This window comes from Palaemon carinicauda, chromosome 37, assembly GCF_036898095.1.
Source record: "Palaemon carinicauda isolate YSFRI2023 chromosome 37, ASM3689809v2, whole genome shotgun sequence".
NCBI classification, from domain to species: domain Eukaryota; kingdom Metazoa; phylum Arthropoda; class Malacostraca; order Decapoda; family Palaemonidae; genus Palaemon; species Palaemon carinicauda.
Genome location: NC_090761.1, coordinates 19024932 through 19045039, shown reverse-complemented (window position 1 = coordinate 19045039; position 20108 = coordinate 19024932). Strand labels below are relative to the sequence as shown.

Here is a 20108-nt window from a genome sequence, read left to right as displayed (position 1 = left end):
GACTAAATCCATTGACAAAAGGTCTTAAAAGAATAAAGTCGATTATTTGATGGATGGATGGACAAAAGAACTGTATACAACTGAAAATGTTACAGGAATTAGAAGGCATAAAAATGTAAAATTAATAATGATATCCTAATACTAGAATTACCGTGCTATATATGCTAATCTTACAGTTTCTCTCTCTATTTTTTCAATTACCCAAGTCTGGGCCTTTTCCTTTTTTTACACATATGTATTTGAATCTTTTATGCTTCATATATTTATGCTCTTCCGAAGAATTTTCTTCCGCGAATATTGTTTCTGTAAAATCTTGCATTTTTTGTGTTCTCGTTAATAAAGTTTATTAAGCAAATTTATCTATTCCAAATCCGTATATATACTAGCTGTGTATATATATATATTATATATATATATATATATATATATATATATATATATATATATATATATATATATATATATATATATATATATATATATATATACAGAATATATATTTATATATAAATGTATGTATATAGATATAATATATATATATATATATATATATATATATATATATATATATATATATATATCACTGCATATCTATGCATACATGATATTAGGTATATGCGATCAACAGCCAATACTCTATCCCAACCCAAATTCTATTCATTCGCACAGATTTTAGAATAGTCGGTGTAGTCATAAATTCAAACGGGTTCTTAGTTTTGGAGCTACCTGACTGAAAAGTTAATCATCTGAAGCCACTCATATACTAATTAATCCCACCAGCGTTGATGAACGTTCATATCTACGTTGAACACAGAATTAGGGACCACCAATCCTGCCTCCGAAAAACACATGCATCATCTGTACAATGCATACGCCAATGAATGCACAAATGCAAGTGTACGCACACTTGCATGTTATTATTAATATCATTATTACTGTTGTTTAATGTGTAAAGGCCGCTTATGAATGGCAGAGGAAAAGTACAGTGACATTGCCCTATCAAGTAGGACAATGCCCTAGAGACTGACTATATTACATATGATCAACGACCAAGCCCCTCTCCATTCAAGTTAGGACCAAGGAGTGCCAGGCAATGGCTGCTGATAACTCAGCAGATTGACCTATAGGATCCCCCAAACCCCTATCCTTAGCTCACAAGGATAGTGAGGTTGCAGCGACCAAAGAAACTAACTAGTCTGAGCTGGACTCGAACCCCAGTGTGGCAATCACCAGGCAAGGACGCTACCACCAGGCCATCACAACACTTGTTGAAAATTAATATTTGTTCTTATGTAAAGCTTTGAAAAATCTGTCTTGCATGGCTATAATGAAAGTAGGAAAAGAACTACGAATATAATACATAGAGCAGATAAGAAATGAATATGAATATTGACATTAACAGCACAGAGGAGATACTTGCTGGTATACTATTTGGTAACGTCCCTGACTGGTGATCGCCAGACATGGATTCGAATCCCGCTCAAACTCGTTCGTTCCTTTAGTGTCTGCAAGCTCACAATCCTTGTGAGCTAGGATTTTAGATCACCTTGCCTATAGCAAGACACGGGCTCTTGCGTAAGCAGCCCGTAAATGGATGGGACTTTTGGGGAAGCTATAGATCTACCTGCTGAGTCATCAGTAGCCATTGCCAGGCCCTCCTTATCCTCCCTGGTCCTAGCTTGGGTGGAGACGGAGCTTGGGAGCTAATCATATATATATATATGGTCAGTCTCTAGGGCATTGCCCTGCTTGCTAGGGCAATGTCACTGTCCCTTGCCTTTGGCATTCATGAGTGGCCTTTAAACCTTCAAACACTTATGAACGCCAAAGTGCGTGTGTAGCCTTTGAGAATAGGTTCGACGCTGGAGGTGGTCATCGTCGATAAGTCATACGCTAGAGACTTTCCAATTTCCTCTCGGTCGACAGGTCGATTTGCTGGTCATCAGTCTTACAACAAGGGCGACCTGTGATATTATTATTATTATTATTATTATTATTATTATTATTATTATTATTATTATTATTATTATTATTATTATTATTATTATTATTATTCCTCTATCACGGTCTTTTCAACTGGGTGGTATTTATAGTGTTGGGTTCGGGTTGCATCCTGCCTCCTTAGGAGTCCATCACTTTCCTTATTATGTGCGCCGTTTCTAGGATCACACTCTTCTGCATGAGTCCTGGAACTGCTTCAGCCTCTAGTTTTTCTAGATTCCTTTTCAGGGATCTTGGGATCGTGCCTAGTGCTCCTATGATTATGGGTACAATTTCCACTGGCATATCCCTTTATTATTATTATTATTATTATTATTATTATTATTATTATTATTATTATTATTATTATTATTATTAGCTAAGCTGCAGCCCGAGTTGGAAAACCAGAATGCTATAACCCCTAGGATTCCTAGAGGGAAAAATAGCCCAGTGAAAAAAAAAATGAAACAATGAAATCGATAAACTACAAGAGAAGTAATTAACAACTAGAATAAACTAGAATAAAATATTTTAAGAACAGTAAAAACATTAGAATAGATCTTTCATATATAATGAAATAGGTTGTGACCCATTTACTTTTTATACTTTTTTCGCTACAGTAGTCTTCATTATTTATAAAATGGGACCAATCATCTATGTTGATTTTATTCTAACATTTAATGGCACGCAGTGTCCAGTTTCGGTGGATATAAACTATACGCCTAGGTTTTAAAGGTTTAAAGGTCGCTCATGACTGGCAATGACAAGGGTAATGACTCAGCAGGTACACCTAACCCCCAATCCTTAGCTCACAAGAATGGTAAGGTTGCAGACACTAAAGAAACCATCAAACCATTGTTCTTAGGTAGTGTCATAGCCTCTGTGTCATGGTCTTCCACTGTCTCGCGTTAGATATCTCTTGCTTGAGGGTACACTCGGGCAAACTATTTTATCTTGTTTTTATCAACTTGTTATTTCCAAGGTTTTATAGTTTATATATGAAAGATTTATTTTAGTATTATTGTTCTTAACTTCTCTTGTAGTTTTCCCTTAGTTCCTTTCCTCAATGGGCTATTTTTCCTTGTTGGAGCAAGGCTTATAGCATCCTACTTTTCCAACAAGGGTTGTAGCTTAGCAAGTAATAACAACAAAAACAACAACGACAGCGACAATATTAATAATAATAATAATAATAATAATAATAATAATAATAATAATAATAATAATAATAATAATAATAATAATATCAAGTTTGAGCGGGACTCGATCTCCTGTCCAGCAGAACGCCAGGCAGGGAGGTTTCCAATAGGCTTTGTCTCGCACATTTAACAAAAACTTTTGCAAATGCTCTTATTCCTGCTGCTTGATTTACTCTTCTTTCCTCGAACTTTATTCGCAGAATTTCTTCTTCCGATGATCGTTTCCCGGAAAGTTCGAGTCGCGTTGCATAATTAGAAAAAGTTACCAGGGAGGAGTGACGGTGATGCAACCTCGAGTTTAATTGCTTTCATTGTATTTTCGCAGCTTGTGATGCCTCATACCTTGCTTGTATTGGGTCAAGTCTTTTGAGTGTGTTATAGGGACGGGGTTTGTCGGTGCGTTGTTGAATCGTATGGAATGTTTTGATCAAAGGTAATGCAATTAATCTTGGCTTTTGAAAAAAGTTTTCAATTTCGTGAATTTTATGCTTGATAGAGAGAGAGAGAGAGAGAGAGAGAGAGAGAGAGAGAGAGAGAGAGAGAGAGAGAGAGAGAGAGAGAGAGAGATGTGGATAAGGTATGCCAGATTGCAGCCATTATAATAGCCCCAAGAAAGGAAAGTATTCAAATAACGTGCCAGAAGAGGGAGACTGGTGTGATATCAATCTTATGCTCATAATCATTCGTTTCTGGTCGGCATTATTCTAGCAAGGTTGTAAGAAAAATACGCCTTAACTTGCAAGTACAAATAATGATCTAAGGGATTCTTATATCTTTCCCAACTCTTCGTGTTTGATATGTATGCGAGTGACTGCAGATACTACCGCTAGAGAGTTATGGGGTCCTTTGACTGGCCAGACAGTACTACATTGAATCCTTCTCTCTGGTCACTGTTCATTTTCCCTTTGCCTAGGCACACATATTGAATAGTCTGGCCTATTCTTTACATATTCTCCTCTGTCCTCATACACCTGACAACACTGAGATTACCAAACAATTCTTCTGCACCCAAGTGGTTAACTACTGCACTGTAATTGTCCAGTGACTACTTTCCTCTTGGTAAAGGTAGAAGAGACTTTAGTTATGGTAAGCAGCTCTTCTAGGAAAAGGATACTCCAAAATCAAACTCTTGTTCTCTAGTCTTGGGTAGTGCCATAGCCTCTGTACCACGGTCTTCCACTGTCTTGGAGTAGAGTTCTTTTGCTTGAGGGTAAACTCGGGCACTCTGTTCAATCATTTCTCTTCCTCCTGTTTTTTTTTATGTTTTAATAGTTTATATAGGAGATATTTATTTTAATGCTGTTATTCGTCTTGAAATAATTCATTTTTCCTTCTTTTCCTTTCCTCACTGGGTTATTTTCCCTGTTGCAGCCCTTGGGCTTATAGCATCATGTTTTTCCAAATAGGGTTGTAGCTTAGCAATTGATAATAAATAAAAATAATAATGAACTAACCTCTCTTGCATTTCATCATCATCTCCTCCTACGCCTATTGACGCAAAGGGTCTCGGTTAGATTTCGCCTGTCGTCTCTATCTTGAGCTTTTAATTCAATACTTCTCCATTCATCATTTCCTACTTCGCGCTTCATAGTCCTCAGCCATGTAGGCCTGGTCTTCTAACTCTTTCTAGTGCCTTGTGGAGCCCAGCCGAACGTTAGTTGACCTAATCTCCCAAAGAGAGATTAGTTCACGAGCCCCCCCCCCCCCCCCGCTTTTAGAGATTCACGTCTTTCTTCTTGGTAAAGGTGAAGATTCTTTAGCTATGAAAAGCAGCTCTTCTAGAAGGACTCTCCAAAATCAGGCCATTGTTTTCTAATCTTAGGTAGTGCCATAGTCTCTGTACCATGGTCTTCCACTGTCTTGAGGTAGAGTTCTCTTGCTTGAGGGTACACTCGGGCACACTATTCCATCTTATTTCTCTTCCTCTTGTTTTGTTTGAGATTTTTATAGTAAATATATGAAAGATTTATTTTGATGTTACTGTTCTTATATTTTATTTTAATTGTACGTTACATCTCTTGTTGTTTGTTTCCTTATTTCCTTTCCTCACTGGGCTATTTTCCCTATTGGAGCCCTTTGGCTTATAGCTTTTTCAACTAGCATTTTATCTTAGCAAGGAACAATAATAACGACAATTAAGTAAGGTCTATCATACGTCATCTCAGCTTCTCTGTGTTATTCTAAACGTTTTATTATTATTATTATTACTTACTAAGCTACAACCCTAGTTGGAAAAGCAGTATGCTATAAGCCCAGGGGCTCCAACAGGGAAAATAGCTCAGTGCGGAAAGGAAAAAAGGAAAATAAAATATTCTAAGAAGAGTAACAACAATAAATATCTCCTATATAAACTATAAAAACTTTAACAAAACAAGAGGAAGAGAAATAAGATAGGAGAGTGTGCTCGAGTGTACCCTCAAGCAAGAGAACTCTAACCCAAGACAGTGAAAGGCCATGGTACAGAGGCTATGGCACTACCCAAGACTAGAGAACAGTGGTTTGATTTTGGAGTGTCCTTCTCCTAGAAGAGCTGCTTACCATAGCTAAAGAGTCTCTTCTACCCTTACCAAGAGGAAAGTGGCACTGAACAAGTACAGTGCAGTAACCCCTTGGGTGATGAAGAATTGTTTGGTAATCTGTGTTGTCTGGTGTATGAGGATAGAGGAGAATATGTAAAGAATATGCCAGACTATTCAGTGTGTATGTAGGCAAAGGGAAAATGAACCGTAACCAGAGAGGAGGATCCAATGTAGTACTGTCTGGCCAGTCAAAAGACCCCATAACTCTCTAGCGGTAGTATCTCAATGCTTTGTAAAGAATAATCTGTTAGTCTCTTAGATTTGTAGAAATGGCATTTTACCGTAGCACAAACAATCTGTCAAATGTCATTTCTTTTATCATTATTTTTCAATATTAGTAGTGACATTAGTTATAATAGCAGTTGCAGTAATAATAGCAATATTGAGTACACATTTAATGTTGTAAACCAAAATGGTAACTACAATGTGTACTCTTTAATCGGAATTATTTTCTTCCATCCGTTGTCCTTTGTAAGACTTTGATAACTCATTTATTTGATATGTTCTTTACTTTTCGCCTATTTCTCCTGAGCTTGTTTTTTCCCATTTTCGAACCAAGTCAAATGGTATTTATTCACCCTGCTTTACATTGTTACAATAAAGTGTCTACATCTGTGACACCTTTCTTTTGATAGATTCATGTGCAGGAGCATCACTCTTTATGTAAAGTTTAACGAATTAATGATTTCTCCTTCACTATTTCTTGTACTTCACCAACCACTGGAGTGAAGCCATTATTGAATATCGTTTGTCATTATTCTGTTCAATGTCGTCCATGACAATAAAACCATCCATGAGACCTGGCATTTTTTTCTCTTGTGGAGCCAGTCTACCTCTCATTACTAAATTAAAGCGGGTAAGCTAATTCATACCCATTTCTTATACTTGTGCTCATGCTTAGTTATATTTTCTTATAACTGTTGCTTTCCAGTTAGCCTGTGTCACTTTTATGAAAATTCTACTTCCTTATTTTCTCCATGTTAACCAGACAGACTTCTGAAGTGGGTATTCAACAATTGACCATATCTATGTAATTAACCAGCTAATGGAAAAATCAACAAAATATGACAAACAATTATATATGGTATTTATAGACTATGGGAAACCTTTAGATTCTGTGAAAACTTCAGCAGTAATGAAAGCCCTTCAAAGACAAGAAATAGATTAATCTTATGTTAGAACACTTGAAGAGATCTGTACAGTAAGTACATCAATCCTAAAACTACATGTGAGAAAATTCCGATTAGTAAAAAGGAGTCAGACAGGAACCCCATCTCTCCTAAATTATTCACAGCATGCCTAGAAGTTAGTAAAAAAATTAGATTTGGAAAATGTATGAATTGATATCAATGGGGAATACCTTAATAACTTAGCATATGACATAGTTGTGTTGAGTAAATCATGGGAGGAATTACAAAAGATGATAGAAGATTTGAATAAAGAAAGCAGAAATGTAGGACTGAAAATGAATATGAGTAAGACAAAGATAATGTTTATTGAAAATGCAGTGAGACAACAATTAAGAGTTATGGACAAATCTAGAGATTGTTAATGAGTATACGTACTTAAGACAAGACAGACAGTGTTTCCCCAGGACACGAGACCGAAATCGAAAGAAGGATAAGCATGGGATGAAGAGCATTTGGTAAACAAAACGAGATTATGAAAGTAATGTGCCACTTTGTCTAAAAAGAAAGGTATTTAATGAGATGGTCCTACCAGTATTAACTTGTGTATCAGAAACTTGGAGCCTTAATAAAACCTTAGAACATGAGCTAGTCACAACTCAAAGAGCTATGGTAAAATAATGATAGGAATAACACTAAGAGACAGAAAAAGAGCCATATAGATATGAGAGTAAACTAAAGTAGGGGATATTCTAACAACTTGTAATAAAAAGAAATTGACATGGGCAGGATATATAATGAGGATGACAGACAATAGATGGATATTTAGAATAACAGAATGGGTCCCTAGAGATTGCAAAAGAAGCAAGGAAAAGAATAGAAGACCATGGATTGACAACCTAAAAAAAGTTTGGGGGTGTGGACTTCCATAGAAAGACCATAAACAGACGCAAGTGGGATGGCATGTCTGAGGCCTTTGTTCCGCAGTGGACAAAGAATTGCCGATGATTGATATATATATATATATATATATATATATATATATATATATATATATATATATATATATATATATATATATATATATATATATATATATATATATATATATATATATATATATACACACAGTATATACATACTAGATTGGTTGGCTGTGAGTGATGAGACTAAGATCTTCCACCATTACCAATCTGCAGTGGTGATGAAAACAGGCCAAGTCCAGACGTGAGTAAGGGCATGTCTGAGGCCTTTGTCCTGCAGTGGACTAGACGGCTGCATTTGATATAAACCAATATAAATGATGATGTCAAGTCGAAGTAAAGAAACAAGGATTTAAGTTAAAGAAATGTATCTACCACAAGACTAAGTAAATCTCACTTCACACCTTTCTCTATTGAATGAATACAAACGAATCTCATTTGTTTGATTACTGTTCCTAAGAATTTCTGACGGTTTTCATTTTTAGTGATTCCTATAATGTTTTAGTTATTTTGCTCGTCGTATCTCCTGGGGCTAGACCTACTCTTTCCCTTCCACATCTATTTTCGTTTTTTTTTTTTTCAGACCAGAACTAGATAAACGCATTGAGTAATTTGTTTAATAATCCTTTAGGTTTAAATACTTTGCACAGGGTTAATTATTTATTTGTTTGTTTTATTCAGCTTAATATGTTTTATTGTCTATTGCTTTTATATTATTCCTCTTGCTTATTCTTTACTTGTCAATTTGTTTTTTCAACCAGGTTTGTAGCTTGATCTTTAACACGATAATGATAGTTATATTAATGCAAATGATGGTAATAATGATAATAATACTGATAATATAAGCAGTTATGGATCTGAACTTGGGACGCCCAAGCGAAACCTGAGAGCCGTTGCAAAGACGATCATATACATGTACTACTAACACCATTGACAATTTGACACATAAGCAAGTCGGAGAAGGAGGAGTTTATTCATATATTCCTACCCTCAACGTCTGAACCGGGTTGTCATGGAAGTTGAAATTGAAGAATTGGCTAAATTACTGTTCCCTGATGAAATACCAGGTAACTATAGTTCTCGTTAGCAGGGTGTAAGTGAACAGTGTATGTGTTGGGCTTTCTGTTGTGGAAGGCTAATAGTAACTTCGTAAGGCTACAAATAATTTGGAGTACGATTATAGAACCCTGCAATGAACGGTTCATAGCAAATAAGACTGTTATTGAATATACATTGTGTGTTTATTGTAAACTTTTATATTGATTTTATGCGGAAATCCATGTTTTTTTCTTTTTTTTCTTTTCTTTTTAGTTAGTTAGTTAATGTGGGTCGACTACCTTAACTCAAAATCTATGGCTTTGCGGTATTGTTCAAAACACCTTAAAATATACTGTGTATCATTTTAATTGCAGGATATTTTAACTAGCTCTTTTAAACTTAGTTGTGGGGTGTAGGCCTATGTATGATAGCGGCCACCTGCTAGGAGTGCAATAGGTTGTGAATCAAACACAGGCTAAGCTAAAAATTTAATAAGGCAGTGTAAGGGGGTTCACCGGGCACAGTTAGACCCCCGCTGGGTAAGTAGGTAAGGACATGGCTTGTAGTTTAAGTTAGGTGGTGTTCTTGTATAGACTTTCTGCAGAAAAATGTACACAGTATATGAGTAGTGCAACGGCCATGTCTTACGAACAACTAGAAAATGGGAAGAAAATTTCCATTTTCTATATACGAGGGAGGAACTGGCCGCTGATATACAAAGGCTCCTTTGTAGTTTTCCACCAGTCATCATCGTAATAAAAAAGTTATCGTAATCAAAACTGACTAATAGTAACGTAACTTATATCAAAACACTAGAGCTTTTGTTTGCAAGGACTTCAGGAGGCATAGAAAACGTGATTTTCTATCCCATTTTGTATGTTGTTAGTAGCCGTGTTAATCGTTTTGAAAATACCTCCTTACTTAATTGAGCTAATGATTTATTTGGTTTTACTCTGCCATTGCGAGTGAGGCTAGTATTTCGATATTAATTATCAATTATTCAAACTTAATAGAGGGATGAATACACATTTAACAAAGGGTTGAGTAGTAGCTTCACACTCCAGCCTTTGTTCGAACACAGACTTGGGTTCCATTTCCCATTATCAGACTAAATATATCAAACACATTTCTTCGCTAACCTTTCATTATTAATATAATAAATAAATTAATAGCTGTAAAGCCTGTAATTACTGTATATTGAATATTCCAATATAGAAAATAAATAACAAAGAGGTTTGAATATAAAACGATGGGCCCTATATTTAGCTCGAACGTAACTTACGACAAAAGCACTGCCAAACAGTGTTTTTCTGAACTACCGGTGTAAAGGAGGCTGCTGTGGCCAGTGCTAAGATGATAAAAGGAGCAAAACAGGAATTTTTTATCAAAGTCTATAACTTCGTTAATAGAGGTTTCGCATCGGAACTTGCTGCTTCCCCATGCCTAACAAACCAGTGTATCCCAGTCCTTTTCTTAAAATTATCCAGACAGCAACGACTGGGTTTGAAGGTTTCCGCTGGCGTCGAAGTCTCCCCTTTCTCGGCTGATTGCTTCCCTTTCAAGTTTCATAGATTTGACTGGCCTTCTGGCATATGATAGTCTTGGTCACGCTATCTCCTGCTAGCTGTTTCTCCTTTATCCAAATCAAAAGAAGCCTCTTCATCTCATCGTGAACATCACTACGAAGCTTGGAAAGGATGGTTACTCTTTTGGAAGGCTTGGTGTTCTTTATAGCCTCCTCCTGCTTGAGGATGGTACATATAGTAAACGTACTCCTCTCGTAATGGCGTGCCAGCGATTATTTCATGCTTCATCTCCATTGTCATCATACGCTTTTTCTTCTCACTACCCTTGTTTGCACTAGCTTGCTTTGGACCCATTGTTTATTCACTTAATTCTGCACTGATTCACGCAAAAAACACGTAAAAAAAAAAAACAATACAGCCGATGTTCGGAGATAACTTTACGCAACGGAAATCCGATGGGAAAGACCCAGTGATGCTGTCCTCGGGATCAGCCTCTCGCACACACGGCCACCTGGCGTCCGCATAGGGAACTACTGTACCTCGTATCTTAAATTTTTCCTCGTATCTCAGAATGGAAATTTGCTCGGAACTCTCCTCGTATCTCAATTTTCTCGTATGTTGGGTCGCTTGTATATCAAGGTATTACTGTATTCAGTTAGGTGAGTTCCAATGCCCTAATATTGCACTGTTCATTAATGAAACCTAATTTGGAGATCAATTGCGTAGTACTGTATTTTAGTTTGTATCAAGAAATTTCATTCATTTCAGTCAAATGTTGTTTACATTCTGATCTGCCTTTTTTATTTGACCTAGTCCCCATTTGTAGCCTAAAATAGCGTAACCTGTCAAGTGCCCCCCACCCACCCTCCGATGCCTGCGCTGCTATTGTACTGTCACACCATTCACCATCAAAGTACTGTATTCTAATGATTTTCGTGGAGCCTATGTAGTTGGTTCGGATGGACCAGGTCAGTAATTAAAATGTTGATAAGTATTTACTAAGGCATAATATTCCTAAGGAAGGAGATAAGATGTTTTTCTGGTGTATTTATGCTGTAGGTACTTTGAATTGTCCTGATGCAAAAAAAGGGAGAAACTCATGCTTTTCAAATTGTAGATGTTTTCAAATTCCAAAAGTTATGACTGGAAAACTACATTTTAAATGCAAAACAAACACAATATGAAAACCACCTATGCCCTTGGTTCCCCACCTAACCTAACCTAGGAGTCGTATCCTTACCTACTTACCTACCTTTGGGTTAAGGCCTACCCCTGTGCTTGCATCCTAATAGGCTTCACTCAAGTCAAGGTAACACTAGATCATAATATTTTATAAGTCATAAGACTAGTTTCCTAATGTTGTATTTTAGACAAAAATAAACATCATTTTCCCCATAATGTAAACTGATTTGACAAGTAATAAGAAAGTTTGTTTGTCCCAACCAACTACATACAGTGAGCCCTTGCTCTTCGCAGGATTTATATTCATAAATATAATATCAAGTTGAAGGTGTTGCTCAATAGTTCCTAGTAATCTTATGTATCATGTAGGTGGCTATTAGCAGGTTAAGAAGTTAATATCCAATTAGTAGTTGACAGTGCCCTAGCAGCATGGTGAACTCAGACCACTGCTTTATTTGGAGGTCAGTCCATTCCTACTTTGGTCCATAAAGTACTTTCATGTGGCGGGTGTACGGCTATGTGTACGATATCGTTCGCTCCAACTTCTCGATGGTACATCGTCTTGATAGGACCCTCTTATAGGAAGAAATGTAATTTCTTCGGGATCAACAAGGGAAGGGTTTGAGAAGGAGATGTCTGTTTTGCAGTCCCCTCTGCTGTGCTTTGGAATCCAGCTTTGATCGTCATACTGTATCATCGTCTCATCATCATTTTATCTGTTGTTTGTGTTCCTGCCATCTTTTCTACACTTGATATGACAGTCCGTTTTACTTGAGGGCTACCAACACAAGAGCCCATTGTTCACCTTTTTATATGGCAAGCTCAATCTAATACATACATACATACGTTCACTCTCCTTCTTATACGCTCAATATTGTGCGCTCAACCTATTTCAAGCACAATATTTGTTTCTACAAGCAGTGTACACAATATCGAGCATACTGTATTGTAGGTTATGTGTACGATCTCATGTATATAGAGCCTTATATGAATAATAGTTCTAGTGATATTACAGTACTGTGTATGCATGTTATTGTTACTTGTGTATGTACAAGAGAGCTTTTGCACATACAGTACAGTATTCTGTTATTGGTTCATATGTGCATGAGAAATGCTCAAATTATGTTACAGTATATGGTTGATATTAACTTGAACATCATCTCAATGGTGGAAATCGATCTTATCTTTCCTTAACTGCAAATTTTTACTGCTTTAAGTCTTCCACATGTGTGCAAAATGATAAAAATTCAGCAGTACAGCGAGTTCCAATTAAAAAAAACTCGGCCCTCATAAAAAAATTTTTGAACTGGTGTGGATGCTTAAATGGCATCATATTCAGTTCCGTTGTTTTGTTAATTTACTTTTGTTCCGTAACCGAAATACAAACCACGCTATTTACATTGGGTTTACCTTTCGGTGTAGCTGAAATGGCGAGCCATTAGAATTTAACGAGGGTGTATTACCCCCGTGCTAGTTAGCAGGGGGGTAGGGGAGTGGTAGCTAGCTACCCCTCCCCCCCCCTCACACACCGGTGAACTGCTTCACTTCACTTTTGGCTCGGACAATGGACAGACGTCTTTGTCTTTGTCCTCGCTTGGCAGCCATTGTTTGTTTTGTATTTACTTAATCACTTACTTTTCTTTTACTCAATATATATGTAAACATTTTTTCGTGTTTATGTATATATTTGAGTATAGAAATCAGTAAGTTTCCTTTTCAGAGTTTGTGCTTGTGTGTGTAGTGTACGATATCTCCGTGGAGCCCTCGGCAGTTAGGCCACCATGGTGTAATTTCATGGGTCGCGATCGAGTTTAACTACGGTCTTTCTCTCTCTCTCTCTTTGAGGTCGTTCACCCTTTTACTACATTACTTTTACTACGTCTGAGTTGCTACGCCGTACGTTTTGTCTCAATTAGTTTATGAATCTAATTGTATTTGTAGATTTTTCGGCTTTTGTAGAACGATTCCTTTCAGGGTTTTCATTCTTTCTTTAGTGTTCATTCATTTTTAACCCTTTTACCCCCGGGGTATTTGGAAATTTCCAACCCTTAACCCCCAAGGGGTTATTTTTCTCCCAGCACATTTTGCAGTATATATTTTTTAAATTGCTCTAACAGCCTTAATTTTTGTCATAGAGAGGTCAGGTTGGTCTCATTCTCTTGGAAAATGTCTGAATTTTCTCAAAAAATTATCAAAAAGTATGAAAAACAAATTTTTATAGCATTTTTTTGCAAGGACGTACCGGTACGTCCATGGGGGTAAAGGGATGGCTTTTGTGAAACGTACCAGTACGTCCTTTGGGGGTAAAAGGGTTAAATTACATAATTACATAATTATAATTGTTATAATTCTGTGTTGGTTACAGCTCTCCTTCCGTGAGTATAGGTGGTTGTGAGGGCACGTGCCTGTTGTGTAATTCTTGTCTTCCTTTCCCTCGGGATTCCTCTTCGGAGCCTTCCCGGGGGAATGAATGTTAACTAATGATTTTTGTTTTTATTTTTCACAGTTACCGATCTAGTTCGTTTCTGTAATGTGACAACGGAGTGAGCTGTCTTGTTGAGGCCTGGGGATTTGGCTGTTGCTGCCTCCCCTATAGACCTTCGTCAGGGGCGTGTCTCCTTCTCCTGGAAGTACTCCCGTGACGATTGACGGCTCTCCAAGTTCATTTTAGAACACTCAGGAGGCTCGCCTCCTTGGATGGGTAACTTTCCTTCCGAGGGAAGTTTTCCTGTCCACGCTTGAGTTTTTCCCCTTTGGGGGGTTCTTCTCTTGCCTTTTTTTCGTGCGACTATGCTCTTGGTACTGAGCGGTCGCACCTGCAGTTACGCTCAAGGGGCTGGGCAACTGCAGGAGCCCCTCTTCGGAGGATTGCTCTTTTTAGGTCACTGGCTGACCCGTCTCTTCTACGAAGTGTTTCTCTTTCGTTCGCGAGAGAGTACACTCATAGAGACTCCTCTTCGGAGGACTCTTCTGCTGTTGTTGCTGTTGGCCGCCTTCGCCGTAAGGCTCACCATCCGCTACGTCGTAAGGGCCTCCCATCTCCCTATAAGGGTGCTAAGAGGCGCCTTTTTGAATCTCCGTATGCAGCCTGCAGCTCCTTCCTCTTTAGATCTCTCCGGGGATCGATCTCCAATGCCTTCTTGACCTTCCGCCCCTGGTGCAGATGGACAGCAGTCTGACCTCGTCTTCCGACGGACAACGGTCCCTTCGGGGCAAAGGGTTGCCTTCCACGGGGGTGCTTCCCTTGCGTGTCAGGGTTCCCCTGCGCGCCCTTCTGCAGTGTTAGCGCACAGGCGCTCTCCTGCTCGTCAGCGCTCTCCTGTTCGCCAGCGCTCTCCTGATGATCATTGCCCACTGCTGTTGTTCCTGTTGTGCGCCCTGCGCGCCATCGGTCTCCTGAGCGCTCTAGATCTCCTGCCCGTCAGAGCGCACCTGCGCTTCCAGTTCCTGATTCGCGCTCAGGATTCCACGCGTCGCCCTTCTGCTCGCCAGCGACCACTGACGCGTCAACGTTCGCCTGCTCGTCAGCTATCTCCTGCGCGTCAACGATCGTCATTGACTTCCACGCGTTTCAGGTCCCCTGGACACCATCAGTAGTGATCTAGCGCTCGCCTGCTGTGGACGATCTCCGGTAGCTGAGTCTTGCCGTAGATCTTCCTCCTGCTCGCCAGCGCTCACCTTTACTTCTGTCCTTCTGTGCGCCAGCTTTCTTCAATCGCCAGCGCACATCTGTGCGCCCTTTCCTGCCACGCACCAATGGACGCCAATGGTTTTTCCTGACCGTCCAGGATCGCCTGATTGACAGCTCGCTTCAGCGCTCACCTTCCTGATGCACCTGCGCACCTTCTGTTTAGTGCGATGCGCGCTAACCATCCCTAGACTCTTACGCGTCAGCGATCGCCTACGCGCCCGCGCGATTCTTCGCCTGCACGCTAGCGTTTTGTTAACGCACCACCGCTCGCCAACGCGCCGTCGCTTGTCAACGCGCCACCGCTTGCCAACGCACCTTCACTCGCCTACAGGCCATCGCTCGCCAAGACGCGCCATTGCTCGTCAACGCGCCATCGCCCGCCTATGCGCCATCGGTCTCCCGACCACCTGCGCGACCACACGCCCACGTGCCCGCGCGACCACACGCCCACGTGCCCGCGCTCCAATGTTCGCCCGCACGCGAACCAACGGTATTCCATCGCGCGGACCAACGGTGTTCCATCGTGCGAACCAACGGTGTTCCGTCGCGCGAACCGACGGTGTTCCATCGCGCGAACCGACTGTGTTCCATCTCGCGAATGCCAGCTCGATTCCTGCAGTATCCATTGCTCGCCTACGGGTCATCGCTCGCCTGTGAACTTTCGGATTCCGACCACCAGCTCTCGCCCTTCCTACCACGCTCGCCCTCCTTCTGCGCTCCCTCGCGCACTTTCGTCTACACTCCTGTGTGCCCGCGCATGGGCGCTTCCACGTTCGGCCACGCGCAAACCATTGATTTGCCATCGTGCGAGCGCCAGGGCGATTACGACCGCTATTCCCGTCGGGGTTTCGCAACATGGCCAGCCTGGCGAGTCTTCTGGAGCGTATTTCCAGAACACGGTCTTCACCCCGTAAACGCAGAACATGGCACATGCAAGAGCAGGAAGAATCTTCAGGGAGGTCTGAGCAATATTCTTCTTTCCAGAACCTGGGTTAGCCCTTCCTCGTCATTCCCTGGAAGGGTCTTGCCAGGGAGCTTTCCGTTCGAGATTTCTCCGTCGGGCAAGGGGTGACTGGTTTAGCCCTTCCTCTTCTCCATCTCGTGGAATGGGCTTACCAGGTCCTTTCCCTCCTCGGTTGCGACCCGAGGTTTTGTACAAGGAAGCTCCAGGAAGATCATGGGTACTTTCCTCCTCTCGGGCTCAAGCACCTTGGCGTTTCGTCGCCAAGTTTCGAACTTGCGGGCAAACTCGATGTTGAACCATCTAGACGCAGTGACCGAGGGCTTCCTCTCGGGTGTCTCATCCGTGGATGTCGACAAGCTCAGACACTCTTCCATCCTTGGGAAGAGCTTGTTTGTGCCCAAGGACAGAGACATGGACATCGGTTGTGCGGAGGAAGTCGACTTCCGTTTTCACTCCTCCAAGGCGCTTTCTTCCAGACCCTGCAGGCCTCCAGCGCCTCTTCTTTCAGCCTCATCGGCCTAAGTTATCGGACCGGCTACGGCAGCTAAGACAGGGTGTCCAATAGCAGTCCCCTCCTGTCAGGGACAGGTAGCACGGGAGGCTCTCCCGGGGGGGCATAATCCTAGAGGGAGCGGCAGAGTTCACAAACTCTAGGATTGGCAACCCCCCTTGCAGGTCTCACGCTGAGAGGATGCCTAAGGATACTCATCCGGATAACAGCTTCCCGATGCCGATTCCTGCACGATCTCCGTGGTCAGCCAAGGAAATCGCGCCTCGCTCTTACCATCTCTCCGTCTCTGTCAGCGAATTCAGTGTCACTGAACCTCTATGCCATGGGGTCGGCAAGAGTTTTGCCCGTTTGGGCAGAATGATCCATGCCTTAGGAGAAGGTCCTCCTTAGGGTCGTGGACGGCTTCTTCAGTCGATCCTTTCTCGTAGGAAAGCCTCTGAGACGGGAGTTCCGTCGTCGACCTCTCAGCTCTGATCAAGTTTGTCGAACAAACTTCGTCCAGCGTGGAACAGCAGAATCGATCAGACTAGTAACGAGGCGGCAGGACTCCTTAGGCCCTGGATCGGAAGGACGAGTACTTCCAGTTTCCATTCCATCCATCTTCCAGGAAGCTCTTGGAATTCAGCCTAGACTACAGGTGTTCCTGCTTAAGATGCGGTGTGGCCATCCCGCCGCGGCATCGCAGGTTTTTTCCCAGAGAACTCTCCCTGCTTTCCTCATGGCCGCTCAGGAGCAGGCTTCCGCCTCCTTCGCCTTTCGGAGGTCTGGTCAACTCCGGTAGGCTCGGGTTCGACCTTCTTCAACGCCGGGACAAGCTTCCGGGTCCTTACCATGAGTGAGGCATCATGGTAATTTGCTAGGAGCCTTCTCTACTTCTGCCTCAACATCTGGAGTATCTAGCCATGATATTGAGTCAACAGCCTTACCACGTTGAAAACACCGCTTCTCGTCCGATCAGCGAAGTTAAGCAACGTTGGGTCTGGTTAGTACTTGGATGGGTGACTGCCTGGGGACGCCAGATGCTGTTGCCTCCTTCTCCGAGCCTTCCTTTCAGTTGACTGTGGCAAGGCTGAGGAGAGTTGCAGTACCTGTTCTCAGTCAAGCAGAGCTTTCAGCCCTACCTTGGAACGTTTCCTGGGTCTCTTTTCCTCATTGACCCGTCTAAAGTCCCGAACGGTCGCCTCAGGATAAGTTCCCTGTGAGGCGACCTAAATTCCGGTGGTATCAAAGCAACGATTAACCGGACTTTCTGGCCCCTATGGGACCAGTGGAACGTTTAGACCTGCAATGGGGGTTGACCTATGGAACCTCTTGATGGGAGTGGATATTCTCGTCCTTTCCCCATATTTTGATGCTGTTCTCGGACTCGTCAAAGAAAAGGGGGGGGGGGGGCGGCATGTTCCGGTTCAGGCCTATGGTCAGGACCTGAAGGATACCTCTACATCATTCAGGCAGGCTTAGGGGCCGTAGTCTGGCCCCTCTACAGATCCTACAGTTCCTGCCGAATCGCTCCGTGCGCAACGACTTCATGGTACTGGCGTATTCCAACCAGCAAGGGACGCATTTTCATACCTTCGCATCTTGCAGTAGAGATACTAAGATGATCCAAGGTCCTCTCAATACCACTATCGGCTCGCTCATTCCGGGCAGAGGAATGTTCTCTCCGACTATCTGAGCAGAGCCTCGCAGATAGAGAGTACCTGGGGGTCTTTGGCCTTTAGTAACCAGCAAGTCCTGGCCTGGGGGACCTGATTGCGACAGCCTGGAACTTCAAGCTTCCGCTGTTCTTCCCCCCAGTCTCAGACCCCAAGACTCTTTGGCAAGATGCTTTCCGGTGATGGTGGGACAACATCGACGCTTGCATCTTCCCACCATTGTTGTCTGTTGAGAATGGGTCTCAACAAGACTAGGTTGTCTGTCAACCTTTCGATGGCCCTGAGAGCTCCACTGTGACTATACGCGGAACGGTTTCCGGTCCCTCTGCTTCCCCTGACAGAACTCCCGGGAGAGCTTTTCCCACGGCACAGGCTACTCAAACAACCACACTACAACATCTTTCACGAGCCGTTGCATCGCTTCGGCTTCACGCCTGGAGACACTACGCCGCCTCCTCAAGAAGAGACAACCCGCTACAGTCGCGGAGCGGAGGTTGCGTCACCTGCGATAGTCATCCGCAGGGGTCTACCAGGCGAAGTGGAGAGTCTTCTGTGGTTGGTGTCGTGGGAGAGATACCTCTTCCCTTGAGGCCTCTTCTCCAGCAATAACGGAGTTATTGCTTTTCGGCGGGAGGAAACTCCTTTCCGCTCTCGGCAGTGAAGCCTGTCGCTCAGCCTTTCCCTGGCTTTCAGGCTGAAAGGAATAGACTTTTTCCTTCCCGCTGGACCTTTCTTCGCTCATGCGAAGCTGCGAACGTCCCTGCCCCCAGTCGGAGTGAGACCTCCTCCATGGAGCATGGTTCGGACTCTTTAGTCCCTTAAGAGATCTTCTCAAGAACCATTACGTCAGGCCTCTGATCGTATTCCGTCTTGGGGGGACGGTGCTCCTGCTCACTCTGGCCTTGGCCAGTGTGCAAGCAATCTTCTTGGTCTCGTACGACTCCGCCCTTTCTAGAGAATAGGGGAAGGCAACATTCAGGTTCGCTCCTGAGTTGTTTGCTAGACTCAGAATTTTGGGGTCCCGGCACTTCGGTCCAACTCCTTCAAGATTTCGAGTCGCCATTCTGTATCAGATGACCCAAACCTTCTCCTTCTTGCCAGTAAAGGAATCGAGGGGTTATCTTTGAGAACAGCTGCAGTTTGTCCTCACGTGCAGCTGGGTTGGGAGCACAGGAAGGACACAGGGGAGAGTCACCAGTATACCTCTTCAGCTCGGACTCAAGGACATTCATCTCGACCTGAATCCAGACCCTCCCCCATCACGTCGCCCTACAGCACGATGTCGGATACATCGCAATGTCCCTCGCCTTCGAGTAGAACTACTCTGTGACGCAGGTGCTACAAGCTGGAGTCTGGAAGCGTCTAATGACCTTCGCAGCCCGCTTCCTGCAGGACGTAACCCACAGGAGTATCGATACGTTTCTATCGCTCTGTGGTGGCTACACAACAGCTGGTCTAACCTCAGGCTCCTTTTTGGACAGGTAGCAGAAGGTTGAGGGCATTGTTATCAGGTTTTAGTCTGCATGAACGAAAGAAGTATGTTTGGCCCTTACTTCTTTCTTCATCGTCTCCTCTACTGGGGAAGCAGCATCCTGGTCTCTGCATAGCTGACCTCAAACCTCTGCAGGTAAACCATGCTTCCTTGCGTTCCGAGTATTGAGTCAATACTGTCG

At 42.4% G+C, this 20108-nt stretch overlaps 1 protein-coding gene and 1 non-coding gene across 2 annotated transcripts in view; both read left to right on the top strand.

Moving 5' to 3' along the window:
* The window catches only part of Cog8 (conserved oligomeric Golgi complex subunit 8), a 393508-nt gene that overhangs the window by 190271 nt on the left and 183129 nt on the right, over positions 1-20108 (top strand). The window lies entirely within an intron of this gene.
* On the top strand, positions 17693-17811 carry LOC137629858 (5S ribosomal RNA). Its single transcript, XR_011041614.1, has one exon. It is a non-coding gene; the product is annotated as a 5S ribosomal RNA (ribosomal RNA).